General features: G+C 39.9%; 1 long non-coding RNA gene and 1 pseudogene across 1 annotated transcript; one reads left to right on the top strand and one right to left on the bottom strand.

The window, feature by feature from the left end:
- LOC109822121 lies at window positions 2236–6681 on the bottom strand. The gene is made up of 3 exons (XR_002242035.1): window positions 6404–6681; window positions 3055–3188; window positions 2236–2436 (listed from the first exon to the last, which is right to left on the bottom strand). It is a non-coding gene; the product is annotated as an uncharacterized LOC109822121 (long non-coding RNA).
- On the top strand, window positions 10128–10926 carry LOC109821968 (annotated as a pseudogene).

Here is a 13023-nt window from a genome sequence, read left to right as displayed (position 1 = left end):
GAGGTTGTAACTGAGCACTTGAGGGAGACACGGCTAGGTCCAACACTTGTGAGGGTGTAGAGTGTGATTGCATAGTGTTTGTTGTGTGAGAGTTTTCGGTAAGCTTGTAAACCGAGTGTGTAGAAGTTCCGGCTTCCAAACCGGATTGTGATAGTGGATTTCTCCCCGGGAGTAGGGAGCGGAGATGTAGGACGGAAGGTCCGAACTCCGTGATCATATTGCTTGTTTGAGTTTGGCTTAGCACACTTATATTTGTTCATCTTTATAGCATTTCTCTCATTGTTTATTTCATCCACTATATCATTTGTTTATGTTACCCTTGTGTTTGCTTATCCTAGCTCATATATATTGTTGTATTTCATACTTGCTAGGATAACTTGTTGATTAATTTTAATTGGTATTTAATCAGATTAGATTAGCATAAGACCCTAATCACCCCCCTCTAGGGTCTAACATAAAAGACAAGCAATCGTTGTTGATGAGGGGTAACCAAACAATCAAATATATCGGGATGAGATTAGTGATCGCACCTCATCAATCTCATCCCAATATATTTGATTGTTTGGTTACCCATTATGAGAGGACGAGGCTTAATTCCCCCGTTGTACCTCCGACGATCAAGTCAGCTGGTAAACTTTAGTGGAGAAATAAAAAAACTGTGTGAGTTCTTGTGTGTAGCGTAGTATGATCAGAATCTGAATTCCAATCCTGGCATTTCAAGAAGTGAGCAGCCCCTCATCAATCTCATCTTGATATATTCGACTGTTTGGTTACCCATTAACAACAATCGTAAATACAGAGATTTACGTACTTCACCCAATTTAGGCTACACCCATGGCAAAGGCGTCGGAGAAACTTCACTATCAAAAGAGAAAGAAGTACAAAATAAGGTAAAAGCCTGAACCCTCAAACCCTTCTTCTTCAATCCCCACTAAAAACTTTTAATCTAAATTATATCTATTTTTATATGTAGAAGACAATAATAAATTAGGAAAGGGGTATCTAAAACTTGGTAGGAGTTGGAGATTAAAAGAAAAACGAACAGCTAAGATTAAATCATCAAAAATTATAATCAGCATCATAACCATCAATACCAAACACGACCATCGATGATCTCCTCCAAACCATCAATGGTTCCCTTTAGTCTATAGATAGTTCAAAATCCAGTTTCTTATTTTTCTCTGATAGTTCAATATAATCCATCAATGGTCGAAGTAACTATCGACAATCTCCTCTTGACCATCAATGATATATTGGCGGAATTAAGCAATTAGAGCGTTTTGAGGCATTATTTCAACAAGAATTGATTAAGATGTATAGGTAATATAGCCTAACTTGAAACCTAAAAAATAGAAGGAAGAATATAGGTGACAGAAACTTGAAGAAGAACAGAGCTAAAGGAAAGAATCCCTAGATCATATCCATGCTCTGTTACCAAGAAACAAAATACCACTACTAGAAACAGGACTTTTAGCGACGGACAAATCCGTCGCTAAAAGTCAAAAATCCGTCGCTAAAAGAAACAGGACTTTTAGCGACGGACAAATCCGTCGCTAAAAGTCAAAAATCCGTCGCTAAAACCTTTAGCAACGAAAAAAATAAAATTCCGTCGCCAAAAAACCGTCAGTACAGTGAGGGTAGCTAAAATCATTTTTAGCGACGGATATTCCGTCGCTAAAAGTCAGCGACGGAAAATTAGCGACGGATAATCCGTCGCATTATTTTTTTAAAAAAAGAAAAAAACATTAGCGACGGATTTATCGTAGCTAAAAGTCGGAAATCCGTCGCTAAAACCTTTAGCGACGGAAAAAATAAAATTCCGTCGCAAAAAAACCGTCAGTACAGTGAGGGTAGCTAAAATCATTTTTAGCGACGGATATTCCGTCGCTAAAAGTCAGCGACGGAAAATTAGCGACGGATAATCCGTCGCATTATTTTTTTTTTTTTAAAGAAAAAAACATTTGCGACGGATTTTCCGTAGCTAAAACAACTTTTAGCGACGGAAAATCCGTCGCTAATGTTTTTTAGCGACGGAAAATTCGTCGCTATAACTATTTTTAAAATAAATAAATAAATAAATAAGGCAAATTTTTCGTCGCTAAAAGTCTATTTAGCGACGGCCAATCCGTTGCTAAATATTTCTAATATTTTTTTAAAAATAATTTGAAAATTGAAAAAACCTGTACAATAATATAATAAATTTAAAACCCTGTTCAATCAGCAGTATAACATTCATTCTCACGCATATATAACATATATAATTTAATTAAAATATCCCAACATGATAAACGTTGTTTATACATCACACACCATGATAAATATTGTTTATACAACACTCATTCATTGTTTTCAAAGGTAAAAAAAAACAAATCAGTCCTCCTGATCATCATCATCAACATTCTCATCACCAGCTCCACCTTGTCTAGAAGTCCCGACCTGCAAATATAAATCAAACGTTAACAACATGGCATGACATTCAAGTATAGCAATAAGAGAGAGTATCATGGCATATTCTTATGTATTATACGCACGCACGCACAATTTTTACAACAACGCATGCACACACCCTAACCCTGCAAGGAAAGCTACTCCTACCTAATAGCAAGATAGAGAGAGGTCTTAGCCCAATACGCATACATGCACATACGCTTAAAAGAATATTGTGAGTACACTCCCACTTATGATCATTCATTTGCATTATAACTATGGTGAGTTTTCTTTTAAGAAAACAGAATTTGTGAGTACACTCCCACTTATGATCATTCATTTATAACTATGGTGAAAAGAAATATTAATCATCTACAACAATAAAGCTGATGAGTAACACTAGAAAGAGCACAGAACCAGTTTTTATTCTGCAAAACTGAATGCACGTGTATTTAAAATTCAAACTAATATCGCCACAAATGACTTATAACCCTAAATATAGTAAGAAAATGATGAAACGTTTGTTTTGAGGTAAACGGCAAAAATGTAATAGGGTAATATTTACCACGCTTTACAGATAAGATCAACAATGGAGATTAAATCAGCGGAAGATAGGATATCATATACCTCTGTCCGCATGGTTAGGACTTCTTTGAGCTCCTTTGTTGCACTCATCAAACGAGTCTTCAAGTTATCAACCACAGTGGTTATGTGGCTCCTTTGTTGAACTTCTTTGAACTCATCCCAATCTCATTCTATTACTATAATAGATACAAACCATATTTGTGAAAAACTTTCAAGCAATTTGAAAGATGCACGCTCCAAAATTATCTACACATTCTTAATACAGAGGCAGAGCGCATACAACAAGATGCAAACTCAACAATCTACAAAGCAAAGAACATATTCTGTGAAAATTGTCGGGTAAGATAATTAATCATTCAGCAATGTACTACTACTCATGGTCTTGTCATTTTAAAGAAATATAAAACATACAAACTTCTTGAGACTCACGCTACATTGATTCTCTATCCTCTTCTGCGAAAAACGCGAAACTTATTTTTGGACAATGATGTAACTCAAAAACAGCTACTCAACTATGATCAACATTAGGACCAATCTGGTTACATAGAACTGCAATTTACATGTGTTTCAACTCATGGTTTGAGTCACTGACCTAAATGATGCTGTTTGGTATGGTATCTTATAGTTGAGGAATCCCAATTGGCAATGGAATTTCAACTCATTATTACCTCTAAGAAACTAACTGGTAACTAGAACAAGTGAATTCCAGTTCCTAAGCTCGTAAGGAGTCACAGCTTCACCCTAAGTACCGAATGCAATTGGAACAACATCCGTAGCACATCAATAACTATTTAAATAAGTATTAGGTACTCTGGAGGTTCCTATATGTTCAACCATACGGTAATTGAACTTCAATAGATCCTATAAACTCAACAATGAGAAACCAAACTGCATTAATCAGAATCACAGCTCCACGATACTGGATAGTATCGATTTCACGAGTTCAAAATACACATCGAAGTCATCACTAAGTCAAGTTACAACAACACCATAAGAAGCAGATAAACTCAGATTCTGATCACTTATTTATCCCAAAATTTCTCTTGTTTCTGACCACCTTTCCAAGTTTACTTACACATCAAACAATGTGCGTTTGAGCAAAATATGAGAGGTCATATTTCAAAGAAGAATTACTCACTTCAAATTAACCAAGGCAAATAGCAATTTCGACTTACATTTCGCTAGTTTGGAGAGCTTTTGAGAAGTGTGATGGATCCCAACCCCGATCTTGGAAGCTCTCTTATTGAATTCCGACTGAATCGAGACCGACGACTTCGTCCCCTCGAATTTCGAAGCAGAGGCGGCGATCTCAGAGTTCTGTTGAGAAGATAACGACTTCTTCAATCTCTCCATCACCGTCAGAAACTCCTGCGTCCGATCTCGGTACGACAGCTGCGCCGATCTCGAATGCATCTCGAATTAAGGGTCAAATTACACGAATTGATTATTCGATCTCGAGATTTAGGAGATGAGAGCGCAAGATCTAGGACAGGGTGTTGAATGAAGGTTAGGGTTTTAAAAATTAGGGGAATTCGAAGGAAAAGGGATCCACTGAAAGCTCACCACCGTAATAGAAGAATGAGGAGGGTGTGGAGACGGCAACGGAGACGGCGGCGAGGTTGTCGATGCTCCGGCGAGATTAAAAAATGCGGTTCTATATATCTATCGAAATTTTTCACGGAGCAAAATGTTATTTATTGACATATTGGGTCAGAGATTGAGGGGCAGAGGGCGCGGGCTGCCCAAAAAATTTGGGCGCCCGCGGCCAAATTTTTTTCCCTCCAAACTTTTTTAGCGACGGAAATTTCCGTCGCTAAAAAAGTTTTTAGCGACGGAAAATTTCCGTCGCTAAATTTTCGTCGGGGAATTTATAGCGACGGTTAATTTCCGTTGCTAATACATTCATTTCCGTCGCTAAAAAATTTTTACCGACGGAAATATAGCGACGAAAATTTCCGTCGCTATATCTTATGTTATAGCAACGGAAATTTCCGTCGCTATATTTTCGTAGGCAAAACTCTATTTTCTAGTAGTGTACCCTCCATATTAATATGTCAATGATATGGGGTGATTATATATTGAATACCTAGTACTTTAGAGTATATGTACATTGGTTACTTATCCAATAACATATAGTGGTAGATCCAGGATTTCTAGAAAGTGGTGTTACTATTGTGAAGCACGTGAAAAGTTCACGTTTTGAGAACATGTAGGGCCACTATATTCCTGAATCGGAGCATCAAAGAGCAAAGACGTACCAATATCGTGCGGCCCACCCGAATGTCTCTTTGGCTGCTATATATATATCTTTGTAGCCTAGGGTTTAGAGTTGGGCAGAAGGAAAAGTGCAAGGCTGCAGGGCAAGTACGAAAGCGCAGAAGGTTTGTGAATTTCGGCTGTGAATTTTTCGACTGAGGCCAAAGGGTTTTGCGCACAGAACTTTTGTGACGGCTGTAGGAGTGCAAAGACAGAGGAAAAGTTGGGTTTTTTGCATCCTTTTGTAGAGAGATATTGTGAGGGATCTGAGAGTTTGTTTGAGGGTTTAGGTTGTGAGTAATTGTAAACCCTAGTTGTAATCTCTCCATCTATTAGTAGATCTCTCCCCCCCCCCCTCCTTGCCCCGTGGACGTAGGCAATTTGTCGAACCACGTAAAATTGGTTGTATCGCTACTTGTGTGATTTGTAATAGCTTTTAGGTTCTCTCGACGGGTCAGTCCTAGAACTGATGAGAGGAAGAGCTGATATCTCACTTGGTTGAGATATTTTGCTTCAGATTCTTGTTTTCTTGGTGAGACGAGAATTCTTATTGCGACCTGACTCTCTTATTGTGCTGCCGAAGTGCTGCCAAAATTTTCGTTGCGCGCAACAACTATATAATTAATAAATAAAAAAATTTACAATTATCTTTGATGAGTTTTCTTATAAATAATCTTTAAGCTAATAATCACTCATTTTCTTTTGTAATTTTCTCTTCATAATTTCATTACCGAAAAAGCTCTTTCCATATTTGTCATAGCCACGGGTAAAATCAACTCCATCTTCAAAACAAATACACCAAATGATAGACAATATGCTTTTTATTCTCCACCAAAAACAATATTTGAGCCTACAGAGGTTCTTTATTTCTCATTGAATTTTAATAAGCACACAAAAATTGTAAGAGCTTCTGTGTAGAAATTGAAAATAACATCCCATCAAAAATATCAATGCAAAAAACATAGTATTTTTTCTACTTCTAACAATGCATTCCCGATCTTTTACATGTCAACTCTTAAATGCAATCAGAATGAAATCACTTCATCAAGGAGAAAAGCATATCATTGATAAAGCTAAAACAAATCCAAGTCTGTAGAGATACTAAACCTAGCCTTAGATTAAGAATTAGAGATACCTTGAGTGGATCGCAGAAACGGTCAATGGAATAGGAATCTTGTTGAGGCCCTCAACTTGCGATGTCGAGGAGGAGGAGGAAGGAGTCGTGGGCTTTCAAAATCGAAAAAGGTGGAGGATTGGCGGAGGAGGATGGAGCCATGAAGAAGCTCCTAAGGAGAAGAGGAAATCCAGAGGAGGAGCGTCAGAGGCCATCCATGACCACTAACTTGATTGAAGCGGAGAGGATGAGCTACGCCAAAGAGAGTGTTTTTTTTACTGTCGAGAAATTATTGAGAGAAGCGTTTTATTTTTACTAGGATCAGGTACATGGGGATTTTAGGGATTAGGTAATTGCTGGTAGATCCTAAGGGCGTGTTTGGATTTCAATGGGGTTGAGGGAAGTTAAGGGAAGCTAGGCGAGAAAAGAGAAGGGAAAGGAAGAGAGTTCCATTCCCCTTGGTTACACCTTAATTTGAAGGGTAACAAATTTTATACTATTAAGGGGTGAACTAAGGGTAACTAGGGTGAATAACTTCACCTCCTAAGTGTTCCCAAACAAGGTGAATGGTTCCTCTAACTTCCCTTCTCCCTTATTCCCCTCAATCCAAACAAGCCCTAAGGGTCAAAAATCAAATCGGTGTCATGTGACACCAGTTTGGTACACCTGGGTCTGCCCTTTATAACATAGCCGTAACATATCTAGTAATATATCATATCAAAGAACACATGTTTATATCTAACAATATCTTGGTGTTTTATAGGCTACGAAGTAGAAATGCTTAAGAATGAAATTATTTGAGTTACAATTGAAGGTGTTCAACTGAATCTTCGCCAAAAATATACTAAAGTTACGGAAAAAGTAATATCAAAATTAAAATTCTTTTTTAATCAACTAAAGAGACCTTCAATTGTAGCTAACAAGGAAAAAGTAATATCAAAATTAAAATTCTTTTTTAATCAACTAAAGAGACCTTCAATTGTAGCTAACAACGAATCCGGTGACACAAATAGTTAAAAATCGTGTTTTTAGACGTAATCAAACCCAATTTCATGATAAATCACTAATCAAAAGATATATTCCTAAAACTCATTAAGAAAGGTCTGTGATAAAATAAAGGTTTGTTAGTCTAAGGTGTAGACCCAAAGTTCGAGACAAGAGCTGGAATCAAAAAGACAGAAAATCGAGCAGACAGATCCGGGTCGGTCGACCGGGTCGGTCGACCGGGAACGTGCACAGGAGCTGGGAGAGCCTAGATCAGGTCGCGGTCGACCGACTGCTCTCGGGTTTTGCCATCGGTCGACCGCGCAGGTCGACCGCCAAACTCTCTGGAATCTGATCGGTCGACCGGGCCGGTCGACCGTGAGTATTTTTGGCAGTTTCCTGTTCCTTTTGGGATTCTGTTTCAACAAGGATTCTATATATACCCCAAACGATTTTAGGGTTTGTACTACATCAAAAAAAGAGCCTTTTGACTGCAAAGAGAGAGAGAATCTCAAAGAGATTAATCCCTTATTTGAGAGCTTGTATTTTCTTCTTTAATTAATCAAAGAAATTGTGTGGTGTGGCTCCCGAGGACGTAGGCACGTTGCCGAACCTCGTTAAATCTGTGTGTTCATCTCCTTTACTGTTTTTTGCAAGTTAGATCTTTATTTGTGGTTTTATTCCTACTTTCCTACTTTCAACACAAGGTACGGAAGGGCAAGGGTTCGATTGATTGTTTTGAATCCCCCAACAACTGGTATCAGAGCTTCGTTCAACAATTTGTGTGAAAGCCATGGCAGAGGAAAGCAAATCAAAGATTGAGAAGTTCGATGGATCGGATTTCGCCTACTGGAAGTCGCAGATGGAGGACTATCTGTACCAGAAGGACTTGTATCGCCCGCTGATGGGCAAGGAAAAGGAAAAGAAGAAAGAGGAGTCAGATGGTGATTGGGAGGTACTGGATAGGAAGGCTCTAGGGCAAATCCGGTTGTCGCTCGCCAAATCAGCAGCCCACAATATTCCTTATGGAAGCGCTTGCGAAGATGTACGAGCAACCGTCAGCAGCAAACAAGGTACATCTAGTCAAAACTCTTTTCAACCTCAAGATGGCAGAAGGACGGTCCTTCACGATGCACCTCAGCGAGTTCAACACGATTGTTGATCAACTTATCTCCGTGAACATCACGTTCGATGACGAAGTGCATGCCCTTCTACTACTATCACAGTTGCCGGATAGTTGGGCAGGTTGTGTGACGGCAATCAGTAATTCGGCGGGGAAAGAGAAGTTGAAGCTGAATGAGGTTGTTAGCATGATTCTATCCGAGGAGGTTAGAAGGAAATCGTCCGAATCAGAAGGTTCAGGTTCAGCTCTAAGTTTCGAGCAGAGAGGCAGAAGCCAGAAGAAAGGGAACCAGAATAGGAATCGGTCGAAATCAGTGAAGAAGAGGCCGAACTCGAAGGTTAGGTCTATCAAAGGGAAGTGTTGGAACTGCGTCCAGGAGGGCCATATGTCTTCGGTCTGTAAAGAACCAAAGAAGGATACGGGTGAGCAGGAGGCTCATATCGTGCAACATCCTCTCCATATTGGGCAAGAAAAGGTTGCGGTCTCTAACTTTCCGCAGTCACTTGTAGTCCCCATCATAAGCAACGCCTGCCTCAAAGTCAACAAAATCCCCGAAGAGGAATCCAGGTTTGACTATCGGTTTACGGCTCAGGTTCTCAAGTCTAGCGTCCGTAACCAATATCCTAAGAGTTTCGGGAGAAGCTTGAGTGATTAGTTCCACACGGCTCTTCTCCGTAATTCGGAAAACCGGGAGTTCTCGGCGCAGGTTGAATGTCATGTTCAAATCCACACCACCTTCGTGCCCAAAATGATGGCAAAAAGGGAGAGGCTCGCTGGTGTGACGCACTGCAAAAATAAAGAAAGAAGTTAGACAATGCAAAGGTAATCAGACGCGGAGATCGAGTCTCGCGCCAAAAATCTTAGACGCGGAGATCAAGTCTCGCGTCAAAAATCTTAGACGCGGAGATCAAGCCTCGCGTCAAAAATCATAGACGGGGAGATCGAACCCCATGTCGAAAATACTAAACGACAGAGTCCAGCTCTGCATTATCAAAATGAGTCTCCTCGTTGATTCAAAAATAGGAACTCGCCGCAGCGAGTTTAACGACCACAAAGGTCATACTCACCACCGATTAGAGGGATTTGAGGCGGCGGCATGCTCGCCTGAGTCACGGCACCACCGGCCGATGCAGACGCCGACGAACCCTGAGCTAAGGCGACGTCGGATTTGGAGGGTCGAGAGACGGTCTTCTTCTTGGGCGCCATTGATTTTAGTCGAAGGAGAAGGAGAATCGCTATTGCCGGAGATGAGAACAAAAATTTTCGTTAAAGTTTCAAGAAGAGTCGAATGACCCTTGATTCGACCCCCGGCTGTCTATTTATAGACAGCTATGAGCTGTCAAATCGGAATGGGATTCTAGGCTAGAATCCTGCCCAAACTCGATCTCAGCGTTCGAGTTGGTTGAACTTCCAAACGCTAGGCTCACCCACGCATTCTAATTCTCAAGCGCGGATCTCACCCACGCGTTCCAATCCTTAAATGCAGAATTTATCTATGTATTTGGACCGCTACAATAACAGCCTCTCGACTATCAAGGCTACGGCACAGCCCCAGATAAATAAAAGAAGAGCTAACAGCGATCATCAAGGTGACCAAAGCCGAGAAGAAATAGACGACTCCACTGTAGAGTCTATTGGATGAGTACAGATAGATTACAATCAACAACATTGAAATCATCTGGCTCGATCCGACGCGCAACTCATTCTTCTAAGTGGCTTAACATCCCAACGAAGATTAATGAGGACACGGTCCGACGCGCAACTCATTCTTCTAAATGGATTAACATCCCAACCAAGATTAATAAAGACAGGAGCTACGTGCAACTCATTCTTCTAAATGGCTAAACATTCCCACCAAGATTAATGAAGACATGAAGCTACGTGCAACTCATTCTTCTAAATAGCTTAACATCCCAACAAAGAGTAATGATGATATTGCTAAAATTGTCACCACCAGTTGAGCTGATCAAGAAAGGAGATAAAGTGGATTCCTCTGAGTCTGCCCTCCTGACTAAACTTAGGATAAAGCCCCTCTCATGTGGGCTTTTGATTCTCTCTGTCTATGACAATGGATCTGTCTTAAGTCCAGAAGTACTCAACCTCATGGAGGATGACCTCGTTGACAAGTTTGCAGCTGGTGTTTCTATGGTTGCTTCGCTGTCTTGGCTCTCTCTCTTATCCAACTCTTACAGCTGCACCTCACATGTTCGTCAATGCTTACAAGAACATCATTGTTGTTGCTGTTAACACTGAATACACCTTCCCACAAGCTGAGAGGGTGAAGGAGTATCTAAAGAGTCCGAGCAAGTTTACTGTTGATGTCATCCCTGTTGCATCTGCTAAGAATGCTGCTGCTCCTACCTCTAAAGAAGAAGAGAAGAAGGACGAGCCTGTCGATGAGTCTGACGATGACTTGGGATTTAGTTTGTTTGACTAAGTTCATTGTCATCAAGACTCAAAAGTTACGTTGTTTGGTTTGGGGTAACATAATTTTAACATTACAATAATCAGGTTCGCGACGTCTTCAAATCAGACGGAGTAAACAATCAATCCACCAAATTTTGGGATCCAAAGTATTCCGAAAATTCGTCCCAGTCAACCGCGAACTTTCGAAAACTTTGAAGGAGGTTCTGTAGGCTGTCTAAAAATCACAATGGATAGCTGATCTCCATCAAGCTCCAAAAATGAAAGTTACAATCAGATAGCTTTCATGCCAACAAACGAAAGCTGCAAATGGAGGACTTTTCACATAGAGCGAGAAGAGTTACAATTCAACGACACTTCCGACAACTAATGAAAACTCTATTCAGCAGTCTTCACAATCTACAGTGAAAGTTACAATCTGACGACTTTCACACCCCACAACAGCTAATGCGAGGATTACTGAACAATGGTCCTTACAACACTCTACAGAAGAAGTTACAAATCAACTAGCTCCTTCTAAAACGCGGAACTCATCTTCGCGTTACAATTCTTAAAATGCAGGCGACCCCCGCGTTTCCAAGCTGCAACAAACAAAACGCGAGCGGCCCTCGTGTTTTTGACGTTCAGTCAACACCCAACCTCACGTCTCAATTCCAAGACGCGAGGTTAGGGTTCTGAACACCAAATTGGGCGTTTGACTCATTCAAATATGAGTCGAACGGTTTCAGAACCATTTTCCCTACGATTTTAGGAAATCACGCCCACTTAGGAGCAGATTTAGAGGGCAGTTATAACCTCTTATTCACCTATAAAAACTCAACAAACTCAACCGAGTAAAGGGTTGGAGTGTGGTTGGCTGACGAAGGATCTTTTTAGCATCAAAACCGTACAAGGAGGTTCAGGGCTGGAGATTTCCTCTGGAGATAGCAGAGGCGAATTCTTCGAAACAGAAGATTTAATTGAGATTCAGAAGATCAAATCAAAAAGGATCCTTCAACAACAGAAAATCTGCTTAGTCATTAACCGAATTTTCGGTTCTAACAACTCTTTTCACAGAGTTCTAACTCGTTCTGAGTTCTAAAACTCGTTAAGAGTTATTCATCAAACTTTCCACAGAAGTTCATTGTTTCCACAAGATAAAAGACGATCGGATCATCAACGGAGAGCAAATTCGACACGAGCAATCAAAGGAGGCACTCCATCGCTACCAAGAAAAGCCCAGTTTTAAACAAAGGGGAGAATCAAATTCGTTCTCCTCTCTTTTGTAATCAGGAAATCCAAATTATAATCGAATTTGAGAGAATACAAGTCAATTTTCTTTCACTATCTTTTTACTGCAAATTTTCCAACGAACAAAATGTTAAAAAAAATTCAGGTTATCGGTCCATATCAGTCGCTGAATCATTTCGTGTCAAATTCTTGTGTTTGACATCAAAAATTCCCACTGAGTAATTTGTACAAGTCAACAAACCCATTGTTATTTATACCCCACTCCCATTCCTTACCTGGTCAAACTTTCCTATAGTTAGGATCAAAACCAAAATCCCCTTTCGATTCCTTCCATGAACGAAAGGTCCACAAATTGAATGATAAAATCTTTAAACAATTAGGATCGTCTTCAAACTCCCACTCGGTCAAACCTTACTATAGTTAGGACCACAAATAAAATCTCCTTTTGATTCATTTCATGAACGAGATGTCTACTTTCGAATTGAATAATCAAACCTTATGACAGTTAGGATTATTCAAACCAGTCCAGATTCTCTAAGTGGAGATCCTTATGACAGTTAGGATTATTCAAACCAGTCCAGATTCTCTAAGTGGAGATCCCACTTTGAGTTTCCTTTACACCAGGAGATAGAATATAAAATTCTTTCCAGATTCTCTAAGTGGAGATCCCACTTTGAGTTTCCTTTACACCAGGAGATAGAATATAAAATTCTTAATCTCTGATTTTGGGTTTATCTCTACCAACAAACAAGAGACCAGGAAATAGAATATCAAATTCTTAATTTCCGATTTTGGGTTTATCTCTACCAACAAATAAGAGACCAGGAGATAGAATATAAAATTCTTAATCTTCGATTTTGGGTTTATCTCTACCAACAAA

The sequence above is a fragment of the Asparagus officinalis genome, chromosome 8, assembly GCF_001876935.1.
Source record: "Asparagus officinalis chromosome 8, Aspof.V1, whole genome shotgun sequence".
Taxonomy (NCBI): Eukaryota; Viridiplantae; Streptophyta; class Magnoliopsida; order Asparagales; family Asparagaceae; genus Asparagus; species Asparagus officinalis.
This window is presented reverse-complemented; position numbering and strand designations above follow the sequence as displayed.